At 38.6% G+C, this 18001-nt stretch overlaps 1 pseudogene; it reads left to right on the top strand.

Annotated features, from left to right (window-relative positions):
• Positions 1 to 15194: 15194 nt before the first annotated feature.
• LOC100990656 (filamin-binding LIM protein 1-like) lies at positions 15195 to 16318 on the top strand (annotated as a pseudogene).
• The last annotated feature ends 1683 nt before the right edge of the window (positions 16319 to 18001 follow it).

The following is an 18001-nucleotide window of genomic DNA, read 5'->3' as shown; positions in this document are numbered from 1 at the left end:
TTTGATTATTCTTCATCATATTTCCATGGATTTGCTAAAAATCCAGTTGTTATTTGAAGTGAAATTCCACTTAATTTAAAAGAAAGTTTGGTAAGAATTGACCTCTGAACCTTATTGAATCCTTGCATGCCACCATTATGTGTATGTTTATTTTATACTATCTTTTGACACATAATGAAGATATAAATAGAATTTTCTTCAAATAGGTCTTACACATCTTTTGTTAGACTTACTACTAATTACCTTATGGGTTTTCTGAGAAAATCATATTTTAAATTTTAATTGTTTTCTAATTACACACACACACTTTGGTCTGAATATTTGCTTAGGTTATATATTTAGAAACTTAAATCATCTTTGATTAAAGACAAATTTTATTACTTTCTGATCCCTATTCTTTTTCTTCTTTTGTACTAGGTAGAAACTTCTATTGCAATGTTGAAAAGGTATGAGAATGACCATCTCTATCTGCTTGCTGGCTTTAAATAATACACCTAGTATTTTACTACTAAGTGTTGTGTTTATGTAAGATTTTGATAGATACCATTGATAGAGTTAAAGAAGTTTACAAGTTGCTAGAATTATATGTTAATTTTATTAAAAGATTTTTCTGCATCTAATAGATGCAGATCTTATTTTCTTTACCTCTTTTAATTTTTTAGTAAATTTTCTAATATTAAACCATCCTTAATTTTTAGAATAAATCATCCTTGTGTTACATTTTAAAAATACATTGCTGAATTATGTTAGCTAATGTAATATTGAGTGTTTTAGATCTATGTTTCTGAGACTGGCCTATTATTGTCCTATCTTATACTATTCTTTTTTTTTTCTTTTCTGTGAAATAAAGCCTTATCAAGTGGAGACCAGCATACACAGAAATGCACAACTGACTGATAGCTAGTAATTATGTATAATTCAGGAATTGTGCTTAATAACTTTTTATGCACAAGGTGTGATTATTCTCTAACCCATGAAGACACAGGTTCTCATTTGTAAGGGTACATTTTCTGGAAATCTCTGAAAGAAAGAAAGAAAGAAAGGGTTTTGTTTCTCCGTAATTTGTTTCTTTTTCTTTATTTCTTTTTTTTTTTGTTGGTTGCGGGGGGACATGGATGAAGCTGGAAACCATCATTCTCAGCTAACTATCACAAAGACAAAAAACCAAACACTGCATGTTCTCACTCATATGTGGGAATTGAACAATGAGAACACTTGGACCCAGGAAGGGGAACATCACACACCGGGGCCTGTTGTGGGGTGGGGGGAGGGGGGAGGGAAAGCATTAGGAGATATACTTAATGTAAATGACGAGTTAATGGGTGCAGCACACCAGCATGGCGCATGTATACATATGTAACAAACCTGCACATTGTGCACATGTACCCTAGAACTTAAAGTATAATAATAATAAAAAAGTATACTATTCTTATCAGTTTTGTATATCAGTGTTATAAGATTTTTATAAAATGAGCAGAATAAACACCTTCTTTTTCTGCTCTCTGAAACTGTTTGAATAAAGACAGGAATTATCTATTCCTGGAGGCTTTGCAAAGCACACCTAATGACACCTTCCAGACCTCATACTTTTAGAAAGAAATACATTTATAATATTAATCCAATATATTTAATGTTTGTAAGACTATTTTGAGCAATTGAGTGAGCCCTAATCCAATTTTATTAATCCATATTTACCTAAAAAATTTCCCGTTTCATTTTGTTTTCCCATTTAGTGGTATCAAGTTGTCCATAATATGTTGTTATAAGTTGGAAATTTAAAAGTTCCTACCAAAGCAATATTATGACCCCCTTTTTATGCTAATACTAATACTATTTGATTGTGCCTTCTATTTATTCAACAACATTGCCAGAAATTTCCATATCTTAGTATATCAGGTTTTGAAATCCTCTCTATTGTTTGTCTTTTCTTTTAATTAGTATCTGCTCTTCTATTTATGGTTTTCTTTTTTTTCTTTTCTTTTTTTTATTTTACTTTATACTAATGTTCTTAGTCTAACTTTTCAAAGTGAATACTTGCCTCAGTAATTTTCAATCTTTCTTTTTTTCCAAATACATTCATCTTAGGCTATAAAGGTCCTTCTAAATACTACTTTTTCTTCATTCTACAAGTTTTGGTTTATAGTGGTTTTATTGTTCTTCACTTATAAGTATTTAATAATCTCCATTATGGTTTCTAATTTAGATCATTATTTATTTAAAAATTTGTCCCTATAGGTGTTTTTAATTCCCACATATAGCAGCTACACACACAGGCTTTATTTGGGTGACACATTGGTTGACAGGTTTGCATGCAAGGGAAGTCCCTCACAGCATGAGACTGCCCAAGGCTATGGTACAGGACAACCATCCAGAAGAGGAATAGGACACAAGGACTCCCAGGGGAGATGGGAATTAAAGATGGGGGTTCATGTGATGGGGTGATGTCACTCAGCAGCACTTTGGGGAATCACTGGGTCAGAGAATTTTGAAGGGCAGCAGTGGCTTGGGGCCTTTATAGCCACAGGATTTCTCTTATCTAGGGCTAACAGATGTGCAGTTTCACAGAATATGCAAAGCAGGCAGACTCTAAATGGCTAAAAATCTGCTTATTTGGGGTATGTTTAAAACAATGGGATGTGTAAAAATTTGAGTGTGGTGCCAGAGAGCATTCGAGCTAACGAGTCTCAGCCTGCTGTGAAGAAATAAACAACGTAGGGGCCAATATACAGAGGACATCTTTGGCTCATTTATGTAACAAGTTTTAAAAAGGCATATGCATTAGTTCAATATGCCATGTTGTGTGAACTGCTATACTTAGCTCTTTACCAATGAGCATCATGCTGAAATTGTTTATATTTTAAGTCTGCTGCACTAATTCTTAAGTAACTCTTTTAAACTCTAGTAATAATTTTACAATGAATGATAGTAAGGCAGTTCCCAGGTAGCTACGGCCAAGATCTGTTTTTTCCATAAGAGGCAACATCACTGAAATGTAAATTATTGGAAGGGAAAGAATTACAGTGCTACATCATCTGATTTAATGTTTCATTTAAAAGACGAAGAAATTGAGTCACAGACAGCCTAAACAATTTGTTTACAGTAACATAGGTAACTAGTGACAGTACTCAACCAGGATCCAGGTTTCTTGGTTGTCAGTCAAATAGTTTTCCTACTCTACCATAACAGGTCAAATCTAGCATTTGTACTAATAATTTTATAAATAGGATCTACCAACTGTTTTGCTCCAACAATGTTGCATTTGCTTTACATATATTCCTCATTTTGTCTTTATCAAAACCTTGTGTTATAGATGATGGAAAGAGACTAAAAATATAAACAGAAATAAAACCAACACTAGCATATGGGTGTCCATTCCCAAACCCTTCCTCTCTGTGCTACATAATGGTGATAGTGGGGATAGAGCTATAGTTAATAGATATATAGTTAATGCTGCATAGCAATGCTGAAATTTTATAATGACCAGCATTTTTCCTTACTAAATCAAAGTGTTATTTGAAAAGAGTAACAGTGAACAATTTTATCGATTTTAATTCATTCTTAGCAATGGGTGATAATTTCATTAGGATTTTTTATGACTATTGTGCTCCATAACAACTTTATCCTCACAAGAAAGAGAGAGCATATATGAGGTATGAGAGATGCACACTGTGAGCCTGTTTCTTTATGTTCATTATTGTTTTGTTTTTCAGACAAAGAAGAGTAATAGCATTTACCATGTACTTTTATCACTAACTCTTATGACCCAGTCTTTTAAACAGCCTTTGTAGACATATGTTTAACTACTATCTCAAGTTATAAAATTGAAGTGGGAAATGCTTTCAGGTTACTCTGATGTTCTTTTTAGGATTTAAGCACATTTTCTTCCTCAAATGCTATTGTAACCAAATGCAAGTCCAGCTGCTCGCTGCCTGAGAAGCCAATCACACAAGAGGTGAGGTGTGGTGAAAGGAAAGCAGCTTTATTAATTAAACACTAGCTGTTGAGAAATGTCTAGGTGCATGCCTCCAAAAGACCATTTCAAATTTTAGCCTTGGTAAGGAGTTTAAGAAAAGAAACTTGGTATGAGAAACATACTTGAGGAGTGAGGGATACAGGGACTACATGTCTCATTCCAATGGCTATCTTGAGTTATTGTCCAGCTGGAGTGTGAGCTGGTGCCATTTCAACAATGACTGAGTCATAGATTTACTGCTTTGAGGTAATCTGTAGATGGGGAGGATTCTATAGCTGAGTCTCTATGCTTGGTTCATTTGAAGATTAGCCCCTGGAATTTCTAAGCAAGCACATAATTAGATAAAGCAGCACAGTGAAAGGAGTGTCCAGTGGGAAGGGAGGGAAACAAAGAGTTTCAAAAAGAAAAAAAAGTTTTAAAATTCATTTTGAAGCTAAGCTACTTGGTTACAATATAAGAGTTATCTTTAAAGCTAATTTCAGCTCCTCAAATTAAAAAAAAAAGCTGACTATACGGTAAGCACAAAATTTACATTTATATGCAGATATGAGGAAAGCAAGAGAATCTGCTGGGAAAGGTGAATATTTCAGAAATACTTGTAGTATGCATATTTCAAAGTAAGTTATGCTGATATCATGTCAATCCTGGAACATAGATCACCTGTAACTAAAGCACTTCACCTGAGTCATGTTAATTTTATAGAATAAGGTATTCTTTTCTTAGTTTATTAGCCCTCATTTATTGCTTCTTGTACAAAATGTTCCACAAGAAAAATAACACTGATGACCAGGCAACAGCATTTCATAAGTGTCTCTGACATTAATCAGTGTGCTTGAATCCAAGGAGCTATTATTTTAGACACATTTAAATCCTGATTGCATTTTATTCTGCCTTGGCAATGTTCACAATGTGATCTTCATTAGAATGTATTTTAAGCTTTCACATGCTGGCATGGCCATTATTTGTATTCTGCACCGTGAGCAGTAAATCATGTGGAAGGTGCCTAGGTGCAGAGTTCCAGGGTCCAAAATTTGCCTTCTTTTGGTTTTCATTTTGTTCCTTAATATTTCTCTTGAACTGAAAGGAGGTTCAGAATATAACTCTCTCTGAGAACTAAACACATTAACGAGAATCTCAGATTCCTACCATTTTTAAATGAATTTGAAGATGTCTACCCTGATCCTCTAGTACCTTCACTTTAGTGGGTCAACAAAAAGTAGTTCGAGTATATCCACATATCTTGGTTCATGTCAGAGCTTTGCAGAATTACTTCTATTGCTTTGAGTACTTTGAGAAAATGCTAAAGGGCCTGATGTCCTGCAGTTCTTCCTACCACCTGCACATGTGTGTCCCTGACCTGGAAGCTCTTTTAACTAATTTCAGAAAGGGCCTGGAGCCCTCATGCTTATTACATTCCCCTTAGTAGTATGGAGCTCTAATATAAGGAGCCAATTATGGTGAGTTTTCCAGTTAAAAATATGTGAATTAGGTCAAGTTTGGCATCCAGACCTAACTTCCCACAGCAGGTACCCTTTTTTTTCCTGCTTACCGTTTATGCCTTACGTATGGCACATTCTACAGTGTCACATAATGTTGAAAATCATGTCATTTAGAATCAAATACTTCAGTTAGTGGAAGCCATAGGTTCTCGGTCCCCCAAAAGTTTACTAAAAAGTCACTTGTGTGAAAGGAAAATATCTTGGGGCTCCAAAGTCACTAAGCTAAAGGGAAAAGTCAGGCTGGAAACTGCTTAGGGCAACCCTGCCTCCCATTCTATTCAAAGTCACACCTCTGCTCACTGTAATAAATGCATATCTGATTGCCTCCTTTGGAGAGGCTAATCAGAAACTAACAAGAATGCCACCATTTGTCTCTTATCCACCTATGACCTGGAAGCCCCCTCCTCGCTTTGAGTAGTTCTGCCTTTCCAGAACGAAACAATGTTCATCTTACATATGTTGATTGATGTCTCTTTTCTCCCTAAAATGCATAAAACCAAACTGTGTTCTGACCTCCTTGGGCACATGTCCTCAAGACCTCTTGTGGCTGTGTCACAGGCACGTGTCCTCAACCTTGGTAAAATAAACTTTCTAAATTAACTGAGACCTGTCTCAGATTTTCGGGGTTCACACTGGCATGAGGCATGTTAATAGGAGAAAAGGAATGTAAATTTATTTAATGTGTAGACATGAGCGCCTTCTAAATGATGACTCAACTTTCCAATAAGTAACAGAAACTTGTATACCATTTTGAAATTACAGAAAGAATGTTAACTTAAAGTATGTCAAAAAACAGGCTTTAGTGGCAAGGCTGGTTATAGGAGGAAGAAAGGAAGAGGCTTGTCTCGATGAAGATGAAGTGTCTTTCAGAGGGAATAGATGGTAAATGTTTCTTTTCAGGTTTCTTAAGGTGTGAGACTCTCAGTCCTTCCTGGATCTAGGAAAGATGTGGAAAGCAGGGGTATGGCTTTATTAATGGAGATGCTCTACAGATGCAAATTTTTCCCACCAGAAAACAGCTTTGCAAGGCCACTTCTGTTTGCTGGCCAATTGGCAGCCATTTCAAAATATGTCAAAGAAATATATCTTGGGGTAAAATGTTTTAATTTCCTTCAAATTTGAATACTAGCTCCCCACTTACAAGCTTGTGACCTAAAGCAGTGGTTTTTAATGGAGTAATTTTGTACCTTGCCCGACTCCTCAGTGGGGCTGCAAGTATATTTGGCATTATAGGGTGTATTTGTCAGGGTTCTCTAGAGGGACAGAACTAATAGGATAGATGTATGTATGAAAGGGAGTTTATGAAGGAGTATTGACTCACACACTCACAAAGTGAAGTCCCACAATAGGCCATCTGCAAGCTGAGGAGCAAGGAAGTCAGTCTGAGTCCCAAAACCTCAAAAGTAGGGAAGCCGACAGTGCAGACTTCAGTCTGTTGCCTAAGGCCCGAGAGCCCCTGGCAAACCACTGGCGTAGGTCTAAGAGTCCAAAAGCTGAAGAACTTGGATTCCAATATTTGAGGGCAGGAAGCATCCAGCATGGGAGAAAGAAGAAGGCTGGAAGACTCAGCAAGTCTGTTCTTCCATCTTCTCTTGCCTGCTTTATTGTAGCCATGCTGACAGCTGATTAGATGGTGCCCATGCAGATTGAGGGTGAGTCTGCCTTTCCCAGTCCACTGATTCAAGTGTTTATCTCCTTTGACAACACCCTCACATACACACCCAGGAACAACACTTTGCCTGCTTCAATTCAACCTAGTTGACACTCAATATTAAGCATCACATCTGGAGATATTTTTGATTGTCATGAATATACATGGGTTTTGAAGTCAGAAGGACTTTAGGCCTAAGTCCAGATTTCTTGCATAAAGGAGTGTGGTGATCTTGGGCAGATTACTCTAGTCTCTGATCCTCACATTTTTTGAAGGTCAAACTAACCAAATTTTAAAAACACCTTAATCAATGTCTGGTACATGATAGGCACTTGATAAATGTTCACTTCCATTCCTGTCTCCAACAGTCTACCCACATCTATCCTGTTCCAAGGGAGACTAGACAAATAAATATTGTTTTCTAGCGTGCCCTACTCTACAAAAAAATCATAATAGATCATACAGGGGAGATGGTAGCCTAGATAATAGAGGGCTGCAAATCCTCATTGTGCTTAGACTGGGAAAATATCTCTGCTGCCTTTGAGTATATGTCTCCCTGTATTAAGTATAAGGATGATGTGGTAGACCCACAATCATTAGAGATTCCACCTTAGAACAGTCACAGAATGAAAATCAGAAAAGCAATGTAGTGGTTACAAACAAACAAAATTTTTAAATAGACTAAACCAGTTTAGAAAATTTGGCAATGGGGAAAACGTATTATTGTGAAATATATGATTTTGTTTTCTGTATTATATACACACATATACAGATACAATTACAGGTTGAGCACTCTGAATCTGAAAATCCCAAATCCAAAACTTTTTGTGTGCTCACATAACAGTTAAAGGAAATGCTCTTTGGAGCATTTCAGATTTCAAATCTCTGGATTAGGGATACTGAACCTTTAAGTATAATGCAAATATTCCAAAATCTGGGAAAATCTTAAATTTGAACACTTCTGGTTCCAAGCATTTTAAATAAGGGATACTCAACTTGAATATACATACACACACATACACACATATACATGTATGTACATATGTATACATAGTGTGTGTGTGTGTTTGTGTGTGTGTAAAGCCATAATGTAAAATTCACTTCTTTTGTGGTAAAAAAATTTCGAAAAACACTACATTATATTTGGATTTTGGGATTTGGTTTTTATTTCTAACAGGATGTATTCACAATGTGCTACTCATAATGTCTTACCCAGTCAGTCCTGTTTGTGATCACTGCCATCAAATTCAAGGGTGAGTAGGCAACATTGGAGTAGGGCAGTCTGTGACCATAAAACACAATGTGTTTCAGTGAAAAGGATCATATATTTATTTTTGGTGTTCTACTTGCCTATGACAATATTCTAAATAAAGTAGACCATCAATAAATAAATAACTGCTTATTTTATTTCAGGAAGTAGTATAATAACAGGTGAAACATCACTCTGATGCCTTCAGAACTATGTCCTACCACCTGCAGAAAAACTTATATGCTGGCTTAATATATTTTGAAAAAACAATCCTCGTTTTAATTTTCATTTTCTCTTCTAGAAGGGTTAATAATTGGTAGACCAGGGATATAACCCAAAATAGTGCCTGTAGATATCAGATATTTTTTTGATATAGGTTCTCACTCTGTCTCCCAGGCTGGAGTACAGTGGCGTGATCATGGCTTACTGTAGCCTTGACCTCCCTGGGCTCAGGTGATCCTCCCACCTCAGCCTCCCACGTAGCTGGGAACACAGGCATGCACCACCACACCTGGCTAATTTTTTCTATTTTTTTGTAGAGACTGGGTTTCATCTTGTTGCCCACGCTGATCTCAAACTCTTGAGTTCATGCGATCCACCTGCCTTGTCCTCCCAAAGTGTTGGGATTACAGGCATAAGCCACTGTGCCCAGCTTAGATATCAGATTTTAACAGGATAGAGAAATGTGACCCAGATGATAGTATACAGAACTAAAACAAAGGATGCAATGACTAAATTCGAATGACTAGAATGTGAATGACTAAAACAACAAAAAAAATGCTATTTAATGGGATAATGTCAACTTGAAATGGAGTAATGTTAAACTAAAAGGAGATCTCCAGCAACATGCCAATAAGAATGATATAAATAGCAAGTTGGTAGATACCACAAATCTGGGTTTGGGGGTGATGGTTTGGCTTTGTGTCCTCACCCAAATATCATCTCGAATTGTAATCCCCACATGTCAAGGAAGGGTCCTGGTGGGAGGTCACTGGATCATGGGGGCAGTTTCTCCCATGCTGTTCTTGTGACAGTAAGGGAGTTCTTATGAGATCTGATGTGTTTTAAAAGTAGCAGTTTCCCCTGCATTCTCTCTCTTTTCTGCTGCCATGTAAGACGTGCCTTGCTTCCCCTTCACCTTCCTCCATGATTGTTAAGTTTCCTGAGGCCTCCCCAGCCATATGGAACTGTGGGTCAATTAAGCCTCCTTTCTTTATAAATTACCCAGTCTTAGGTAGTATCTTTATAGCAGTGTGAAAACAAACTAATACTGGGAGAAAATGTTTTAAATGACAAAATCAGAATCCCTATGAATTATCACAGACTGGTAAAGGACAAGTGAAATCTAACAAGATAAATTATAATAGGGATAAGTATAAGGTGTGGTATTCAGATCCAAAAAGCCAACTATACAAGTACAGCAAGGGAAAGACATGACTTAGCAACAATGCATATATTTTTAAAAGGAAAAAAGAAAAAGCAAAAAAAAGAAAAGAAGAAGACTTGAATATTTTAGCTTAAAATGAATTCAAAATGAGTCCACACTTAAAATTTGAATTATAATTAGGTTATAATTAATACTGGGTTATAGTTTATGTTAATACAACCATAGTATTTTAAATAAAGGAGTTGACAATCTTTCACAGACCATAACTGAGTATAGTACTCAGTTCCGTGAGCCATAACTTAAAAGTTTGTTTGTATGAAAGCAGTCAACTGAAGAAAGAATTTGAAACCATTTTATATGAAGAACAGGTAAAGGAACTAGAAATGTTCAATCTGAAAAAGAGGAGCCAATGGATGAATACTTAAATTCCTTATGTAAAACTCCCGAAGAAGAAATTGGAACAGTTGGGTGAAAGTTACCACACGTCAGCTTTCACCTTGGTGAAGGTTACCAAATATAGGGAAAAGTTGTGCTGTCTCTGGAGGTTGTAAGTTCCTGGGTAAAAAGAAAGAGTGAAGTATTCACTTGGAAACAAAACAATCACTTTGCAGGAATGTCGCAAATTGGATTAAACTGTCAGAATGTTTTAGTACACAATGACCTTCAAGGTCCTTTTCAACCTTCAAAGTAAATAATTTTAGAAATAATTACTGTATATACTATATATTATTTTATGACTTTAGGATTGTCCCTAAAATTTTTTTTTTAAGGAGGAATGTAAAAACTCCACAGGATTACAAATCCTTACATTAAACATTTTAAATTATATATATTAGCTGACACTGCTTTGGCATCAAGCAAACTTAAAACTTATAGTAGTATAAATGTGTATTTTAAAGGAATAAGTATAACAAACCCCAGATAAGTGTCAAGTACTTACATGAATACTAATATGTCTCTGGTCCCTAAGAGATTTAGAGGGACAAATTCAGTCTGAGTATTTTCAAAATATCGGTATAGTTTTTTTCATACATATAAAAAACTAAAGGTATGACAGATTATTTTTTCACTTTTTATTTTGGTTTTGGCTAAATGCAACCTGAATCCCCAACTTCAGACTGATCTACTGGGAGCAAATTTGAGATGGCTGCAGACATCCAGATGTTCTGTTTGTTTGGTGGCTGGCAAACAGCCCCTTTACTTCAAATACTGCCCACTTTGGCAGACTGGTTTGTTGATTACAAAGAAAAATCCCATTAGGACCACCCCTAATAAGATGATAGTCTTTAGATTATTCAATCATTAAAACAACAAAAACAATATGTAAATCACCAAAAAGTTGAATTACCAAAGCACTGCTGAATTTTTGTTATTTATTTACAAATTCCCCTGTGAACAGGCTCTTTCTTGTCATTTATTTGCTTTGGCAGGCCACTTATCAAAACAGAGAGTCTAAAAAAGCATCCCAAATAAAATGACTGGTTCCACTAATCATGCCATCAATGGTATTATTCATTCTTACATTTCTAACCACCTTTATCACTGCTTCTGGGAAAGCAACTATACAGCATTTAGGCAGTAAGGGATCCTTTAATGTATCATAGCACAGTTTGGCACACCAAACGATAGCATAACATCCAATCATCATGAAACATTAATCCTTAAAATATTAGGTGGTCAAAATAAAATATTTATCCACAACAGTGTACATACAAATACATGAATTAATGATTTCCAGAAGCTATGTGTTTTGTGCAGTCTAAAGTCACAGCTATAAATATCAAAAGGCAACAGAAAATGGTGGCAATAAGTGAACACAAATGCCCCAATATATTGCTTTTATTTTAGTAATTTCATGCACATCTGCATTTAAATAATTTTTTAAAGGTAAAAAGAGATAATCCTACCACATCATATGTTGTTTGTTATGCTATAGAAGACAACCATATTTTCAAATACTCCTTCAGTCACTTTTTCATCATTACTAGTGGACAGTATTAATTCTATTTTGACCATATAATGTATCACAGAATATCACAAGTGCAAACAAAGATGAAGAGAAAATGAATGCTATGTGCATTTGTAAAATGCCACAGCAATTATTCATTTGTTTACTTGGTCACCTTTTCTCTGGCCAGGAGAAGCTAGGGCCTTAAGCTTCACAGAAAAGTTGGTCTGTCTTCCATTTTACATATATGAGAGACCCTATGCACACACACACAGACACACATAAGCACATTCCTAAATTATTTTAATCAAACATAAAGCATTCAACCTGTAAAAGCAAACTGTAGGCAAAACAAAAGGTGAGTTACTCATTCCAATCTAGTAAAGAATGTCATATCTTTCTTTGAAAAGTGAGGAATATAACAAAGGGCCATAGAGTGAGTTTTTTTTTCCAAATAAAAATATGTTTGTGGGTTCTTTAAATATAATCTTAGCTCAAAGTAGCTCTATAAAGCATTCAAGTATTCCCAGGGGTGGAATATGATAATATGTGAATTCTTTAACAGTGTTTTAGCTGGTCATGTAATTCATTATTATGATGAGGAAATTAAATCAACATATTCATGCTGTTTTTCTTATAAAGATAAAAGGATGTCCAGTTTGAATCATTGTCAAGTTGTCATTTTTGAGGAAAAATCTCACTACATAATCTTCACTTTCAGTGCTCGCAATCAATCTTTTACTTATAACAAATTAGGGGAGAAGTGGCTTTTCTCAGTTGAGACTTGTTTCTACATGTCTAAATATTGAGCTATTCAGGGTCATGATAAACTCCACGAAAAAGAGCTGAAGGCCTTAGACACATGTAAGACCTTTGTGTACATGGTTTTCAAGAATCAGCTTATTTAATTTAAAGCTCTGTTTCTGTGTCTCTGATAAGAGATTAGGAGAGGTTTCTGTATTTTGTAATAATCTATAATTTAAGTCCTTTAGTTACTTTTCCTATGAAATCCTTGATCAATTTAATTCTGCAATGAAAAATGTTAGGGTATGTGGTTCACTGAATACAGGATATGACCTGCAGTCGACACAAAGTAAGTTAAGAACTCAATACCCCTATCAAAATTAGTACGGAACATTCATAAGTGTATGAATATCTTTCTCACATTGCATCACTCTCATACTGACTACTCTTCTGCCTCTCACTTCCACCTTTTATACCCCTTATTATGACATTGCACCAACCCAGATTATCCAGGATAATCTCCCTATTTTAAGGATAGTGGATTAGCAATCTTAATTCTCCTTTGCCATGTGAAATAACATATTCATGTTTTCCAAGGATTAGGACACATACATCTTCAGTGTATAATACATCATTATTCTGTCTACCGCACCTGCCAATAACTACATGAGTGAGCTTGGAAATGGATCCTTTCACAGTGGCGACTTCAGATGAGCTCCCAGCCCTGGCTTACAACTTTAGTGCAGCTTTGTGGGAGACCCTAAAGCAGAGGTCCCAGCTGAGCTATACCCAGATTCCTGACCCACAGAAACTGAGATAATAAATGTGCATTACTTTAACTGCTAAATTCTGGTAATTTGTTACACAGCAATAGATAACCAATACAGTACTTAAAACTAAATTATTGTTTTTATTTGCACATTTTACCTAGGTTTTATTTTTGCATCCATTTAATTAAAAATAAATGTACCTTATTGATTTCAGGTTGTGGAAATTACAGGTTACATTTAAGTTATTCAAACCAATAGTTGGAATGATCAATTACCGTAGTGTTTACAATGAAAAGCTCCAATGTACTACCCTCACATATTAATTATATGAAATCAACAATAAAAATCACTCTTATTTTAGCTACAGACTGATCCTCAGAATCTGATTACAGTATAGGAAGATGATCAGTCAGAGAAAAAGGCATGGTAGCCTAGCCACACCACAATGCTTGCAATTATAAAGAAATTGTAGTGCATTCAACTGAAATTTTAGCTGCTGGAATCAAATTAATGTGTTGCTAGTTACATTTTCACTTCCTCCAAAATCAAGGATGTTTTCTCTTCTTTATAGAACAGGGAGCACCAAGAGATGAAATTACCATGAAAACTAAAAAGCTGATTTATCTTGCAATGTTTTTTGGTATATTCAATGGGTGATATGTGTACCAATTGGTCTGTAACTGACTCACTTAATTGGTTAAACCATGGAAATAATGAGTGAAGTTAATTGCCCTCGATAGAATGGAATTCAAGACTCTTTAGCACTATGTTCCTCTCTGCCAAATGAATACTGTTTTTTTAAATGAATCATGGATATTAACAAGCTTTGCCATTCACTAGTGAGAAACTATAAATTTGTACATGTCCATATATATGTATTTTTTGATAGCTATTCAGAGAGACTGCCTGTTTAATGCCAATCAGTTGAGTTTCAGTGTTACTTCTGGGTAAGGAAGAATAATCATACAAATGGTTTTATAAACTGAAACTAGTACGTGCTAAGCATGTTTTCATATATTAATTAACACCTGTATTCTGTAGGTATAATTATTCCCATTTTATAGATGGGGAAATTGAGTCAGAGAAAGAATAAGCAACTTGCTTAATATCACATAGCTAGCAATTGCCGGTGCTAGGATCCAAAATCAGTTTATCCCCTATACTACACAAGAGTTCCAAGAGTTTTAATAGTCTTAATTGTTCTAGAATTCAGATGTCTAATTAGAAAAACTATATTTATTAGTGTTATGGATTGAATTGTGTCCCCCCGAAAAATTCATGTTGAAGTTCTAAACTCCAGTACTTCTGAATGTGACCTTATTTAATTAGTTACAATGAGCTCACTAGGGAGGCCCCTAATCCAATATGACTGCTGTTCTTATAAACAGCAGAATTTTGGACAAAGGCAGACACACACAGAGGGGAAACAATGTGAAGAGACACAGGGACAAGACAGACATCCACACCCCCAGGAGAAAGGCCTAGAACAGAGTATCCCCCCATAGCCCTCAGAAAGAACCAGCCCTGCCAATATCTTCGTTTCGGGCTTCTAGCCTTCAAACCTGTGAGGCTAAATTTCTGTTGTTTAAGCCATCCAGTCTGTGGTACTTTGTTAAGGCAGCCCTAGCAAACTAATACAATGAGTATTACTTTTTTCTAGATGGTAATAAAAATATGGAAATTTCTCTGAGAAGACTCTATCTGGCTGTCAAATGCTGAGCCTACACTGTTTTCTAGTGAATTTTTAAGTTTTATTCCAGTTGGTGGTTTCATGCATTACTTTATCGAAGCACATGAGGCAGTGGTTCAAGCAAGCAACCTCCAGTTAACCAAGTCAAGGTGGTCGAATCCTATGGATGAGGGCATCGGATGGCAGCCCCCGGGCGTGGGCTGACAAGTGGAGCTGGCCTGAACTTCCGGGCCTTCGGACCTTCCAGGAGAATTGGATCCCAGCCACACCAGGAGCTGAAGCCATGGCCTCAAAGCCTGAGAAGAGTGTGGCATCGTCTGTCTTTATCACCCTTGCACCCCTGTGCCGCGATTTAGCTGTGGTTGAGGAAGGGAGGCAGGCGGTTTGTGAGGCCTGATGTGGCCTCCCCTGGGAGGCTCCTGCCCCCATGAAGGCACCCGGAGCTGGCTTAGTGGGAAAGCCCAGCCCCTGGGCACCCCCTGGCAGGGCTGCAGCCACAGTGCCAGCTGCACCTCTGCAGCTCTCCAATGGAGGATGCTCACCCCCTCCTCCTGTCCTGGATGGTGAGGACGCACTTCCTGACCTGGACCTAGTCCCACCCCCTCCACTGCCCCCTCCAGTGCTCCTGTCTTCTGAAGAAGAGGCTCCTGCTCCAATGGGGGCCTCACTCATTGCAGACTTAGAGCAGTTGCACCTGCCCTCGCCCCCACCCCGACCACAGGCCCCAGTGGAGGGACCTTCAGTCCAGCCTGGGCCCAGTCCCCTCAGGCCTGGGGAGGAAGAGCTTCCGCCTTCCCCAGCAGAGCCTGTTGAGAGAGAGTCGTTCACAGACATCTGTGCCTTCTGCCACAAAACTGTGTCCTCCCCAAGAGCTGGCTGTGGAGGCCATAAAGAGGCAGTACCATGCCCAGTGCTTCACATGGCACACCTGCCACCGCCAGCTAGCTGGGCAGAGCTTCTACCAGGATGGGCGACCCCTCTGCGAACCCTGCTACCAGGACATGCTGGAGAAGTGCGGCAAGTGTGGCCAGGTGGTCCGGGAGCACATCATCAGGGCCCTGGGCCAGGCCTTCCACCCCTCCTGCTTTATGTGTGTGACCTGTGCCCGGTGCATCCAGGATGAGAGCTCTGCCCTGGGCAGCCAAAACGAGATGTACTGCCTAGACGAATTCTACAAGAAATTCGCCCCCGTATGCAGCATCTGTGAGAATCCCATTATTCCTCAGGATGGGAAAGATGCCTTCAAAATCAAGTGCATGGGAAGAAACTTCCATGTAAATTGGAAGGTGTGAGGACTGCAGGATCCTCCTGTCTGTGGAGCCCAGGAACCAAGGCTGCTACCCCCTGGACAACCGTCTCTTCTGCAAGCAGTGCCACGCGAAGCAGAGTGCTGCTGGGTGCTGCTGAGAGCACCGCTGGGTGTTAGGCAGTGAGCGAACCACTAGGTCCCTTCCTGACCTGCTCTTGCACACTTTCCTTCTGAGCTTCCATGGGGACCAGCCTGTCCAGGACACAGCAGGGCTGAGCACCCCCAGACCTTCCACTCTACCCTCTGGGCACCAGAAGGCTCCTGGACCATGAGTGTCAACCCCAGAATTCCCTGCTGGCCCCAACCCTCTTCCAGGAGAAAGCTGGGGGGAGTCTGCTGGGGGCACTTGGACCCCTAGCATTGACTGTAGCTCTCTGGTAGGGGTGCTGGGACCAGTCCGGCTTGCAGGGTTGAGCCATTTGAGGAAAAACTCCAAGGTCCCTTAAAAAGTGCTTTTTAGGCTGGCCATGGTGGCTCACGCCTATAATCCCGGCGCTTCGGGAGTCCGAGGCGGGCGGAGAAGCATTTTCCACATTCGATCCTGCCAACTGATGTCCCACACACAGGACATGCCCTTATTCAAGCTGCTTCTTTTGATTCTGCTTTTATATTAAAGGGTAGAAATGGAAATGGGAGTGTGAAGGCAATGCTGCTCCTGCCTAGGCTCACTAGCAGGGTATGAAGAAGTGTAGGAATGGGTGAGCAGTAAGAGAAAATATTGCTTCTCTTGTTCTGAGGCCCTCAAAGACTCTAATAGGCCTCTTCCCACTTCCCCTGCATTCACTTGCTCAGAGCAATACCCATGTTCCTCATCTATCACCACCACCTCCGTAAGTGCTTGCAAGGCAGCAGCACCAGGCCCACTCCTACCATCACTACTGGCAGCACCTGGAGTCCTTCCCCTCTTCCTCCACCACTACAATTTCTACTCTTCCTCCTGTATCATATCAGCTCTAGATTTAGACCCAGTAGGAAAGAAAAAATACCTGCACATACCCATATTTCCAAACATACAGGAGCCATTAGGATATACAAAATATTATAGCATCTGTCCCTCTCCCCAACAAAAGTTAAGGTGTTTGTTCCCCAACAGCCCCCTTCTTTTCTTGTACTCTTGTCCCAGGTAAACAAAGCCCTTACTGTTTGTCACATCTCTGAGAAAAATTTCTGGTATGGTAAGATTATTTTTGTTTTTCACCCTTTATCTCACCATACTCATTCCAAGAAGATGCCCAGATCTTTCCCCTGCCTTATCTTAGGGGAGGTTTATGCTTCCAGCCTGTATTTGGTTTTCTTTAATCCTGAACATCTTGAAAGAATTATGCTGACAGAAGAGTGACTTAGAGAACAGAAAGAAAAGAAGGAGATTTCTGCTCATGATAACTAAGCACCCCTTACTCTATGCAAAGACCCCAGAAAGAAAGCAGGGCCCCAAAAGAGAATGGCTACATGGTGCATGTAAGGAGGCTGGACCCTAGGCATCAAGGCTTCCACCATCAGCAGACATTTCCATCTCCCACTGGCCCCACAGCAGCAGAAATGCCCACCTTCAAGGTACTATGTGGACTTAGACAATGAGTGTAGGGGGGAATCATTGTCTAAGTCCACATAGTACCTTGCCCCCATTCTTGGGTAACTCCTTAGAAGAGGAGGGGCCCTCCAATAGTGAATGAGATTGAACTTTTCTTCACTTCAGTGGGATGAAGGGCAGATGCGGATTTAAGCTGCCACCTCTGAGCAAACCTGCCCTGAGATACACACTACACAGAAGACACAGCAGT

Source organism: Pan paniscus, chromosome X, assembly GCF_029289425.2.
Source record: "Pan paniscus chromosome X, NHGRI_mPanPan1-v2.0_pri, whole genome shotgun sequence".
NCBI lineage: Eukaryota > Metazoa > Chordata > Mammalia > Primates > Hominidae > Pan > Pan paniscus.
This window is presented reverse-complemented; position numbering and strand designations above follow the sequence as displayed.